Here is a 13,367-nt window from a genome sequence, read left to right as displayed (position 1 = left end):
GTGTGTGCGTGTATGTATATACATATATATATATATATACATATATATATATATATGTATATATATATAAATATATATATATACATATACATATATACATATTATATATATATTTATACATATACATATAGATAGATAGATATAGATATAGATATACACATATATACATATTATATATATAAATACATATATACATTATATATATATATATATATATATATATATATATATATATATATATATATACATATACACACACACACAATCAGATCCCTCTATGAACATTCGAAGAGTTTCGTACTTCGGTGATAAACCTAGTAAAAGGTTCCTGTCGAAGGTTGGAGTGGGACAAGGATATGTGCTTTCGCCATACTTGTTTAATCTTTTCCTAGAATAAATCATGACTGAAGTCTTAGAAAGCTTCCGTGATGACGTTACAGCTGGAGGAAAGTAAGTTTCTAATGACGATGACATTGATCTGATTGCAGCAACTGAAGATGAAATAAGGGATTTGACACGACGAGTGAACGATGCAACAACAAAATATGGGATAGAGATTAGTGCAGAGAAAGGTAAGGTCATGGTCACATCTAAAGAAGATATCAAGCTCCACCAACCAAGCTCTCGAGCAAGTAGATCACCTCAATTATCTTAGAAGTCAAATAAGCAACGACTTGTAGTCAATCAAAGAAGCGAAATATATCGCAAAAGCTACAGCAGCCACGGCCAAATGAGACCCAGTTCTGAAGAGTAAAGCCATCGCGATCAAAACACAGATGCGATTTATGAAAACCATTGTGACATCCACTCTGACCTACGGCTGCGAATCATGGGCGTCGGATGCTGAGGTTGAGAGACGAGTGTATGTCTTTCAGAAAGATGCTGAAAGTTCCATACATAGCACACCGAACCAACGAGTGTGTTAAGGATGAAATTATACAGAAGAGTGAAAATCTTGCTCCTTTGCTCTCCACTATCAAGCAAAGAAAACAGAGATGGTTTGGGTACGCCACTCGCCTCAATGATGAACTGATCTTCGCTCACACCATTTTTTACATGGTAGAGCACCTGAAAAAAGATGCAGAGGAAGACCTCGAAAAAAAAACTGGATGTCAAACATTTCTGATTGGTCGAACATGACACCTAACAACGCAACAAGAACTGCAGAAGATCGGCAGAAGAAGGACTGGTGATGGCCAACAAAGTGCAAAGTACCAGTTGGCTAGGAACTTATCTACCTACCTACCTATCATATATACATGTATGTGTATGTGCACAGACACACAAACAAGCACACAAACATACATAAATAGATAAATATCTATCTATCTATCTATCTATCTATCAATCTACCTATCTACACATCCAAAGCCCCACAAACACACCCATCCAAGCAGGCGAGCTCAGCCGGTCGTCCCCGCACTCCCTGACTCCCGGCGGCCGCCAAGTAAACAAAGGAGAGAGCAAGCAATCACGCGGCGCCATTAAAGAGAAGAATCCAATTACCGAAATGGCCCCTGAGGTGAGGGCAGCGACGGCCCGGAGGAGGAGGAGGAGGAGGGAGAGGTAAGGGAGGAGGGGGAGGAGGAGGGGAAGGGAGGAGGGGAAGGGAGGAGGAGGTAAGGGAGGAGGAGGAGGGGGAAGGGGAGAGGGAGGGGAAGGGAAGGGAGGAGGAGGAGGAGAGAGGGATGGAGGGGGAAGGGGAAGGGAGAGGAGGAGGGAGGGATGGAGGGGGTAGGGGAAGGGGAAGGAGGAGGAGGTAAGGGAGGAGGAGGAGAGGGAGGGGAAGGGAGGGAGAGGTAAGGGAGGGAGGGAGGGAGGGAGGGAGGGAGGGGAAGGAGGGAGGGAGGAGGAGGGGAGGGAGGGGGAGGGGGGTGGGGAGGAGGAGGAGGTAAGAGAGGAGGGGAAGAAGGAGGAGGAGGAGGTAAGGGAGGAGGGGAAGAAGGAGGAGGAGGAGGAGGAGGGAGGGATGGAGGGGGAAGGGGGTGGGAGATAGGGAGGGGGAGGGGGAGGAGGAGGGGGGAAGGGTAGAGGAAGGGGGAGTAGGAGGAGGAGAGGGAGGGAGTGAGGGAGGGAGGAGGGGGAGGGGAAGGGGGGAGGGGGAGGAGGGGAGGGAGGGAGGTAAGGGAGGAGGAGAGGGGGAGGAGGAGGAGGGGGGAAAGGGGAGGAGGAAGGGGGAGTAGGAGGAGGAGGAGGAGGGAAGGGGGAGGGGAAGTAGGAGGAGGGGAGGAGGAGGAAGAGGAAAAGAAGGAAGAGGATAGGAAGAATGAAGAGGACGAGCAGAGAAAAAGGAGAAGGAGAAGAGGGAAAAGGAGAAGGAAAAGAAGAAGAAGAAGAAGAAGAAGAAGAAGAAGAAGAAGGAGAGGAAGGAGAAGAAGAAGGAGGAGAGGAAGAAGAAGAAGAAGAAGAAGAAGAAGAAGAAGAAGAAGAAGGAGAAAGAGAAAAGAAATAATAAAAAAAAGGATTCTAATCACCACAACGACTAAACTCGATAGGAAAAAAAAAAAAAACGGCACAATCTATTTCTGTCTCGACTATTCTTACGCAGAGTTTTGAGGTCGAAAAACTGCATATTGGTCATTCATTATTTTTTCATTCATCTTTCTTTTTTTCGTTTTTACTTTAATTAGAGGAATGCCTTTTGGCGACCGGAGATGTTAAATTTAGCCTATGTGGTGCCGCAATTGTCCATGAATCGGGACCCACTGAATGTTGCAAATTGCATATATATAAAATATATATATATATAATATATATATATATATATAATATATATATCATTTATAATATTTATATATATATATAAATATTATAATATTTATATATATATTTATTATATATACTATATATATATATATCTATATCTATATAATATATATATATTTATATATATTTTATATATAATATATATATATATAATATATATATATAATATATATATAAACATATATATATATATCACTTAAAAGAGGAATTTCTCTGATGTTGAGAAGAAAAGTGAATTAATTCCATGAAGGGAATCCAAAAATGATAAAACTAAAAGTGATCATGAGAAGTTAGAAATCTATGAAGTTAAAAAGGTAGCTTCTATAAACTTCATCGTGCAATGAGACTCCCAGTGTGGCTGTAAATTATCATTATACGAGAAAATGACAATGTTATTAATAATCATGATAATACTACTATATTACTACTAATGCTATCATTGGTGACGATGGTGATTATAAAGACGACGGTAATGGTGATGATGATGATGATGATAATGATAGTGATAGTGATAATGATAATAACAAAAACAGCAACAAAAATACACATGGACATACGCTTGAATGAGGACGACGACGACGATGATGATGATGATGATCATCATCATCATGAAAAATATAATCTTAAGCAAATACAACAACAGCAAACAAACAAACCTACCCAACATCTTCGTGAAAAAGGAAAGAAACGAAAAAAAAAAAAAAAAAAATAAAAACTGAAGACAGAAAGTAAACTCCAATATCAAGTTCTTATGCTCTTCACGACCAAAAGGAGGGGGGACCTCCGTACATTGCAAGAATATGTTCCGCATTAAATTCAAAAATCCACGTGTCTTATACTGCAGACCGCGTGCAGTGTTCAGCCTCAGTTGCATGACTTGATCAAAGTGACGTGATTTGGCGATGTCATGCAAACGCGATTCGTACAATTATGCTTTTGTGAACTTTGACTCCAACTTCTACGGTAGGTTATTTAAGGTCTGTGTGTTGTGTGTAGTGTGTTTTAGTGTGTGTATTTTTTATGTGTAACTTGATGAATAGATGTATATATATAATCTTAATTATCTGTCTCTGATTCTGGTTCTGTGTATCTCTATGCGAGATATACATCATGCCAAGCTTATTTTAAAATCATTAATAATAAGCTGGGTAGAAAATCGAATATCTCATAAGATATGTCAGGGAAGAAATTAAACATACATATACATACGCTTATACTTACACAAAGACAGATACACGCACATACACCCATCATTCCATAAATGATATTTGTGATAGCATACGTAAAAATACTCATGAATACACTCAACCTCCAACATGAATATAAATACAAACAGACGCATCTACACCTACAGACACCCGCATCCACATCACACACACACCCCACATCCACACCCACCCACACCCACTTACCAACGGCCCCATACCCACGCCCACACACCCACACCTACACACACTCACCCTACGACATACCCACCCTACGACATATACACCTATTCACCCATAACCACACCCCCCCCCCCCCCCCACACACACACATCCAAACACCCACCCAAAATGCTCACCTACCCACCCACACCCAAGCACCCCTAACACAACATCCCCACATATACCTACTCATTTACCCAACCCCACCCACACCCACACCTACACCCACACACCCACATTCCTCACGCAATGACTCATCCACCGCTGATGATTTCCCAAACTAGTTCTCCCGTCGACGCCACAAACCACTATCTCTGCATTGTCGAAGGTCCATTAATTGTTGCACGTTGCATTCTAGATCCCCCATTGCAGGGAGGAGGGCAGGGGGGAAAGGGGTCACGGAGAACGCAAAGTGGGAAAGGGGTCAAGGGAAACGCAAAGTGGGAAAGGGGTCAAGGGGAACGCAAAGTGGGAAAGGGGTCAAGGGGAACGCAAAGTAGGAAAGGGTCAAGAAGAACGCAAAGTGGGAAAGGGTCAAGAGGAACGCAAAATGGGAAAGGGGTCAAGGGGAACGCCTAAAGGTGGGGGGAAAGGGGGTCTGTCCAAGGGGAACGCAAAGTGGGGGGGGGAAACGGGTCAAGAGGAACTCCTTATTTACCTTTTATCTTCCTCCCTATTTCAATTTTTACCCTATTCCTCCCTATTTCCCTTTACACACCACCCAACCCAATCCCTCCCCCCCCCCCCCCTACAACTACCAACACCCCCACTCCCTTACACCTCCCCCAAATTTACCCACCCCAACCCCCCCCCCCCCCCCCCCCTACCCCCCCTAACTCTTCCTCCAATTTCCCCCCTTTTAACCTTTCCCTCCCACATATTTCCCTTTACCATTCCTCCCTCTTTCCCTTACCCTTTCACGCAAAGTGGGACATCTTCCAGAGGAACGCAAATTGGAAGGAAAGAATAAGGGGGGGTCAAGTGGAAACAAAGTGGGGGAAAAAGGGTCTTCCAAGACGGGAACGCAAAGTGGGAAAGGGTGTCAAAGAGGAACGCAACCCAAAGTGGGAAAGGGTGTCACCCCCCCCCCCCCCCCCCCCCCCCCCCCCCACGCGAGGAACGCAAAGTGGGAAGGAGAAAGGGACGAGTGTTCAAGAGCACCCCCCGAACGCATAAAGTGGCGAAACGGCCCCCAAGTGGAACGCAACAAAGTGGGGAAAAACGTGTCAAGAGGAAACGCAAAGTGTGGGGAACAGGGTCAAGAGGAACGTGTAAAGTGGGAGGAGGAAAGGGTCAAGGGGAACGCAGAGGTGTGGAAAAAGGTCAAGAGGAACGACACAAAGTGGAGGAAAATGGGTCAAGAGAACGCCAACAAAAGTAGGGGAAAGGGGGTTCAGTCAAGGGGGGACGGCCAGAGTGAGGAAAAGGTCAAGAGGAACGCCAAAAGTCGGGAAAGGGGAAAGGGGTTCAAGAGGGAACGATAAAAGTTGGGGAAAGGGGTCAAGGGGGGGAAGCAAAGTGGGAAACGGGGTCATGAGGAACGCTCAAAAGTGGGGAAAGGGTTTTCGTCAAGAGGAACGCAAAGTGGGAAAGGGGTCAAGGGGAACGCAGAGTGGGAAAAGGTCAAGAGGAACGCAAAGTGGGAAAGGGTCAAGAGGAACGCAAAGTGGGAAAGGGTCAAGAAGGAAAGCAAGTGGGGAAAAGTAGGTCAAAGGGGAAAAACGCAAGTGGCCCCCCCACCCCCCCCCCACCCCCCCCCCCCCCGGGAAACGCAAAGTGGGAAAGGGGTCAAGGGGAACGCAAAGTGGGAAAGGGTCAATAAGGAATGCAAATTGGGAAAGGGGTCATGGGGAACGCAAAGTGGGAAAGGGGTCAAGAGGAACGCAAAGTGGAAAAGGGTCAAGAGGAACGCAAAGTGGGAAAGGGTCAAGAGGAACGCAAAGTGGGAAAGGGTCAAGAGGAACGCAAAGTGGGAAAGGGGTCAAGAGGAACGCAAAGTGGAAAAGGGTAAAGAGGAACGCAAAGTGGGAAAGGGTCAAGAGGAATGCAAAATGGGAAAGGGTCAAGAGGAACGCAAAGTGGGGAAAGGCGGTCAAAGAGGAACGCGCAAAGTGGAAGAGGAAAAGGGTAAAGAGGAACGCAAAGTGGGAAAGGGTCAAGAGGAATGCAAAATGGGAAAGGGTCAAGAGGAACGCAAAGTGGGAAAGGGGTCAAGAGGAACGCAAAGTGGAAAAGGGTAAAGAGGAACACAAAGTGGGAAACGGTCAAGGGGAACGCAAAGTGGAAAAGGGTAAAGAGGAACGCAAAGTGGAAAAGGGTCAAGAGGAACGCAAAGTGGGAAAGGGGTCAAGGGGAACGCAAAGTGGGAAAGGGGTCAAGTGGAACGCAAAATGGGAAAGGGTCAAGTGGAACGCAAAGTGGGAAAGGGTCAAGAGGAACGCAGAGTGGGAAAGGGCCAAGGGGAACGAAAGAGGGACAAAATCAAGAGGAATCCAAAGTGGGAAAGGGGTCAAGAGGAACGCAAAGTGGAAAAGGGTTAAGAGGAACGCAAAGTGGGAAAGGGTCAAGTGGAACGCAAAGTGGGAAAGGGTCAAGAGGAACGCAAAATGGGAAAGGGGTCAAGGGGAACGCAAAGTGGGAAAGGGTCAATGGGGAACGCAAAATGGAAATGGGTCAGAAAAAAAGAGAAATAAAATCAGTTACATAAAGGATGAATGAAAGAAATATTAAAAAAAAGAGAAAACAAACAAACAAAAAAGCAGGTTCCAGGTGATGAATGCTAAAAAATAACAGTAATAGAAGAAAAAAAATCCAGAAAAGATATATGTCTCTCCTAACCTTCGGCAAGTGTAACGCATCCCTTATAATTTCTTCGTTCTCGACTTGCCATTATACGAAACCCTACCTCACATGGAATAGCCTTAGACTCACCGGTGGACTTTCGGTGATGTTTTAGAATGAGTCCTCGTATGACCTGCACCTTAGCAAAAACAAGAAAATAAAATAAAATAAGAAAAAAAGATGGATAAATTGAAATAAGAATAAAAGAAATGTTGAAAAATCGAGGTTAACCCACCCCTCCAACACACATACACTCACACATACATACTCCATACTCCCACACCTATATTTTCACACGTACACACACACGTACACAGACATACAAAAAACACACACACGAACACACGAACACACACACACAACGGCAAGGAACCTATTGATTCTGCAATCTGCCTGACCGCCGTGGCAGGTCATCAGCAACCGAGGTTATCCCTGTGCAAAAGCGGCCTTAGCACTATAATGGCCCCTGCTCACAGCGTAGTAACTTGACCATCCCCGCCCGTTATTGCAGAATGACATGCCGCGGCGGGGGCCAAATGTGAAGTGCACGAATGAAGTGCCACATTACCCAGAGGACGAGGTTGTCTCAGAGATGTAATCAACTTTGCGATAAAACACGAAAGAGATTATGATTACTACTTACAGAGAGAGTGTGTGGATGTGGGAAGGAGGGAGGGAGGGGTTGTTTGTTTTTTGGTTTTATTGTAGTGGTCTGAGGGAGAAGGGTTTGTGTGTTTGGGTTTGTTGTGTTGTCTGGGGGGGTTGTTTTTTTTTTTTAGTTTGTTTGTTTTGTTGGTTGGTGCGGTGATGATAGATTAGTGGTTTTCGTTGTAGTTAGGTGTTTTTGGATTTGGTGTGTTGGGTCTGGTTGGTTTATTGTGAGTATGGTTTTGTTTGTGTATGTGCGTGTTGTGTTGTGTGTTTTGTGATGTTATGTGTGTTGGTTGGGGAGGGAGGTGGGGAGGTCGGAAGGGAGAAGGGGGGAGGGGGTTTTTTTTAGGGACGAGAAGGAGAAAGGGGGGGGGGAGGGAAAGAGTGTGGGGAAGGGGGGGTGGGGGGTGGGGGTGGGGTTTTTGGTTGGGTGGGGGGGTTCTAAGGGTTTGGGGTTTTTTTTTGTGGGTGGGGGGTTTTTTAGTGGTGGGATATTTGGGGGTGTGGTTTGACGGGGGGTGGTTTTTTTTGGCGCTGTGTGCGTTGGGGTGTTGGTGTTTGTTGGTGGGTGGGGGGGGTTTTGGGTTGGATAGTGTGTGGGGGGGGGGTTTGAAGGAGGGAAGAAGGGAGGGGGGTTTCTGTATTTGTATGTTGGTGGGTTGGTGTTTTTTTTTGGCGGTTGGTTTGGTTCTCCTTCACACACATACACACACACACATACACACATACAATACAATACAATACAACACGACACAACACAACACACACACACCCACACAACCCACCCCACTCCTCCCCCCCACACCCACACCCACACCCACACAACTCCCCCACCCCACCCCACACACACAACCCCCCACACACCCTACCTCCCCCCCACCCCACACACCCTACCCCACCCCCCCACCCCACACACACACCCTACCCCACCCTCCCACACACACACACACCCACCCCCCACCCCACCCCACACACACACACAACCCACCCCACCCCAAACCAAACAGCAACAGTCCTACACGCCGTCGCACCCACCTTCATTTCGTCCATCCGCGAGCGCACCTCCCACAGCCGAGGGATGGCGGCGTCCCACGACAAGGGCAGCGCCAGGGGCACCACGGCGGCCTTCGTGCCCAGCCGCGGGATGGTGAAGGGCAGCGTGTTGCTCCTCAGGTCCACGGAGAGGTTCACCTGCAGGAGGAGAAGGGTAAACAATAAAGGGTGAGTTAACTGGAGAGAGAGGGAGAGGAAAAATGTGGTATATGGAGAGGGAGGGAGGATTGATATGAGGGAGGAGGTGAGGGCGAGGGTTGGAGGCTATGAGGGAGAGGAAGGAAGGCGCCTGGAAAAGAGGAAAGCAGAGATGGAGAGAAAGAGAAAATAAAAAGAAAGAAAGATGACTCATGTGTTGTGAGAGATGAGAATCGATATCGCTTTAGTACATCGCTCGATCTCACATATATATATATAATATATTAACACTATATATATTATATATATATATATATAGAGAGAGAGAGAGAGAGATTCCTAGAGGGACGAGAGGATGGATAAAGAGAGCGAACACCCCCCACCCCCCCCCTCCCCCCCCCCCACCCCACGAGAGGAGGGGAGGAGAGAGAGGTGAGGGCCCCCCCCCCAACCAGAGAGGAGAGAGAGAGGAGGAGTGGGAAGAGAGAGGGAAGGAAAGATAGAGAGAGGGAGAGGGAGAGAGAGTAGAGAGAGGGAGGAAGAGGAGGAGAGACCCCCCCGGAGGAGAGAGGAGAGAGGGAGAGGGGAGAAGAGGGAAGAAGAGGGGAAGGAGAAGAAAGGAAGGAAGGAGGAGGAGGGAGAGAGAGAAGGAATGAAGAGAAGGAGGGAGAGAGAGGGAAAGGGAGAGAACCCGGCCCCCCCCCCGGAGAAGGAGAGGCACGAGAAAGGAGAGAGGAAAGATGAGAGGGGGGAAAGTGGGAAGAGAAGACGGGAAAGAGGAAAGAGGGGGGGAAAGGACGAGAGAAGAGGGGGAGAGAAAGAGAGAAGAAGGAAGGAGAAAAGGGGGGAAAGATAGAGGTAAAGATAGTAGAGAAGAAAAAGGAAGGATTTAGCAGGAGAGAGAGCAGAGAGGAGAGGAGAGAACCCCCCCAAGAGAGAACCAGAGAGAGATGAGCTACCCTATAGAAGGAGTATCTAGAGAGAGAGAGAGAGACGAGAGAAAGAGAGAGAGAAGAGAGAGAGGAGGAGAGGGAGCTGAGAGACTGTAGAGAGAGAGAGAGAGAGAGAGAGAGAGAGAGAGAGAGAGAGAGAGAGAGAGAGGGAGGAAGGGAGGGAGAGAGAAATAAGAGAAAGAGAAATAAGAGAGAGAGAAATAAGAGAAAATGAGAGAAAAATGAGAGAGTGAGAAAAAGAGAGAGAAACATGTAAAACAAACCAACAAGAAATATAAAGCTGTTCGCTCGGCATGTGTCAAAATGCGCCTTGTTTTGGATTTCGCTTTTTAAAAACAACTCGAAAAAAGTTTGGCTTCATTCACAACTTTTCTCGGCTGTGGACCTCTTCACACTTTTTTCTTCTCGTCTCTGAAATTTTGCGATGCTCTTCCTGCCATGTACTTCTCTGTATTTATTCTGCAGAGAGAGAGAGAGAGAGAGAGAGGAGATGAGAGAAGCGAGAGAGAGATGAGAGAGAGAGGAGAGATGAGAGAGAGAGAGAGAGAAGAGAGAGAGAGAGGAGGAGAGGACTTATTAAGAGAGAGAGAGAGAGGGGGGGGGGGGGGAGAGGGGGGGAGGGAGGGGGGGAGGAGGGAGGGAGAGGGAGGGAGAGAGTGAGAGGGAGAAAGAGAGAGAGAGAGAAAGAGAGAGAGAGAGAAAGAGAGAGAGAAAGAGAGAGAGAGAGAGAGAGAGAGAGAAAGAGAGAGAGAGAGAGAGAGAGAGAGAGAGAGGTGAATGTGCGTGTACATGCGCGTGTATATCAAAGAAAGGACATCTGTATATACTATAAATAAACACTTATTTAGCAATTCTCTCTCACTGAAATTAATATCCTTAACATCCCGTTTCACCGTACAATAAACTTAATTTTTAACTCCCCTGACATTTTCTGCTTAATAGTCACTATGCCGTCGTACTTATTTCCTCTTTTGTTCCGCAAATCACGCACGTGCATCCCCCCACCCCCACCCCATTCCACTCCCAACCCCCCAACCCCATACCCAACCCCCAAATCCCTCACCCTCACCCCCACCCACTCCCCTACACGCAAAAAAAAAAAAAAAAAAAAAAAAAATCACCAAGGATAGCTCGCACGGAGCACATAACTCATCTCTCCTCGTTCTTGCAAATGCTGCAACGCCTTTGCCAATGCACTTCGCACCTTCGCTTGCATCACGGGAGTTTACGAGCGACTTCCTGCAAGCAATCACGCAATAACACCTGCTGCTTATTCTCCGCGGAGGAGGGGGGGAGGAGGGGGGGAGTGGAAGGGGGGGCTGGGAGGAGGTAGAAGAGGTGGAGGAGGTAAATGGGAGGGGGGGGGAGGGAAGGGGAGAGGGGAGGGAGGGGGAGGAGGGAGGATGGGAAGAGGTGGAGGGGGTAGAGGGGGGGGGAGGGAGGAGGAGAGGGGGGAAAAGGGAGGAGTGGAAAGAGGAGGAGGAGAGGGAGGAGGAGGAGGTGGGAGGAGGAGTAAGGATGAGGAGAAGGAGAGGAGGAGAGGAGGGGAAGAAGGAGGAAGAGAAGGAGGGGATGATGAAAGAGGAGAGGGGTAGAAGGAGAAGAAAGGGGGGGAGGAGGGGGGAGGAGGGAGGAGGAAGGGAAGAAGGGGGAGGGGGAAGGAAGGAGGAAAAGAAGGCGGAAGAAAAAATACGTGGTAGAAGGAGGAGGAGAGGAGAAAGAATGAAAAGATGAGGAGGAGGAGGAGGAGAAAGAGGGGGGAGGAGGGGGGAGGAGGAGGAGGAGGAGAAGAAGTGGGAGTAGGGGAAGGAAGGAGGAAAAGAAGGCGGAAGAAAAAATACGTGGTAGAAGGAGGAGGAGAAAAGAAGAAAAGAATAGAGAAGAAAGAGGAGGAGGAGGAGGAGGAGGAGGAGGAGGAGGAGGAGGAGGAGGAGGAGAAGGAGAAGAAGAAGAAGCGGGAGTAAGTGGAAGAAAGAAGGAAGGAGGAAAAGAAGACGGAAGAAAAATACATGGTAGTAAGAGGAGAAAAGAAGAAAAGAATAAAGAGAAGAAAGAGGAGGAGGAGGAGGAGGAGTAATCTGGAGGTTTGGTGACACATGCCAGTCACGTGGACAGTGAGCCCGGAGGTGCGGGGTGGGGTAGGGTGGGGGGTTAAGTGTGAGGGTGGGGGTTGGGGTATAAGGAGTGGGGAGTAGGGAGGGGGGAAGGGGGTGGGGATGGGATGGAAAGCGACGGCTGGCGTGACAGATTTGCTTGAGAAGTTTTTATTTTTCATAGTTACATCACTCACTCTCTCTCGTAATATCCCTCTTTTCTCCTCTCCCCTTCTTTCTTTCTATCTCTCATTCTCTTTCTCACTCACTCTCTCTCTCTCTCTCCTTCTCTTTCTCACTCACTCTCTCTCTCTCTCTCTCTCTCTCATTCTCTCTATCTGTCTCTCTCATTCTCTCTATCTGTCTCTCTCATTCTCTCTATCTGTCTCTCTCCTTCTCTCTATCTGTCTCTCTCCTTCTCTCTATCTGTCTCTCTCATTCTCTCTATCTGTCTCTCTCATTCTCTCTATCTGTCTCTCTCATTCTCTCTATCTGTCTCTCTCATTCTCTCTATCTGTCTCTCATTCTCTCAATCTATCTCTCTCATTCTCTCAATCTGTCTCTCTCATTTTATTAATCTGTCTCTCTCATTTTCTCAATCTGTCTCTCTCATTCTATCAATCTGTCTCTCTTTTTCTCTCGATTTGTCTCTCTCATTCTCTCTCTCTCTCTCTCTCACTCTCTCTCTCACTCTCACTCTCACTCTCACTCTCACTCTCACTCTCACTCTCACTTACTCTCACTCTCACTCTCACTCTCACTCTCACTCTCACTCTCTCTCTCTCTCTCTCACTCTCTCTCTCTCTCACTCTCTCTCTCACTCACTCTCACTCTCACTCTCTCTCTCAATCTCTCTCTCTCTCTCTCTCACTCTCACTCTCACTCTCACTTTCTCACTCTCTCTCTCTCTCCTTACTCACTCACTCTCTTCTTTCCCCCCTCTCTCTCTTCCTCCCACCCTCCCTCCTAGACATTGATTTTATATTTCTAATTAATTCAATGCTTTATCGTTGGCAGTCTGTTTTGACCTGACATGTCCTGTTTCCTGTGTTCGTTTCCGCATCGAAACTCCAGCTTTTCCAGCAGCTGTATTTGCTAACGGAAGGCCTGAGGCATAGAAAGTGACTCAGGATTTGTATTTCAGAAGGACACAGAAAGAGACCAGGTCAGTCAAGAGCGAACAGCTCTGACCTAGTGTATTAACAGTCCACAATAAAGACCATGGCACGTGAACGTCTGTCTGTTTATCCACCGGATCACAAACAGGGCATCGAGTGCTTTACAACCCTAGCAACGGGTTACAACAACTGCTGGAGTGGAGGGTTACAACTGTTGGCACCGGTGGGTTACACTCCCTCTCTCTTTTCCTCTCTCCCTCTCTCTCTCTCTCTTCCTCCCTCTCTCCCTCTCTTCCTCCCTCCCTCCCTCCCTCCCTCCCTCTCTTC

The sequence above is a fragment of the Penaeus japonicus genome, unplaced genomic scaffold (assembly GCF_977035675.1).
Source record: "Penaeus japonicus unplaced genomic scaffold, GWHDUDI00000001_assembly GWHDUDI00000012, whole genome shotgun sequence".
Classification (NCBI taxonomy): domain Eukaryota; kingdom Metazoa; phylum Arthropoda; class Malacostraca; order Decapoda; family Penaeidae; genus Penaeus; species Penaeus japonicus.
Note: the sequence above shows the minus strand (reverse complement) of the source record.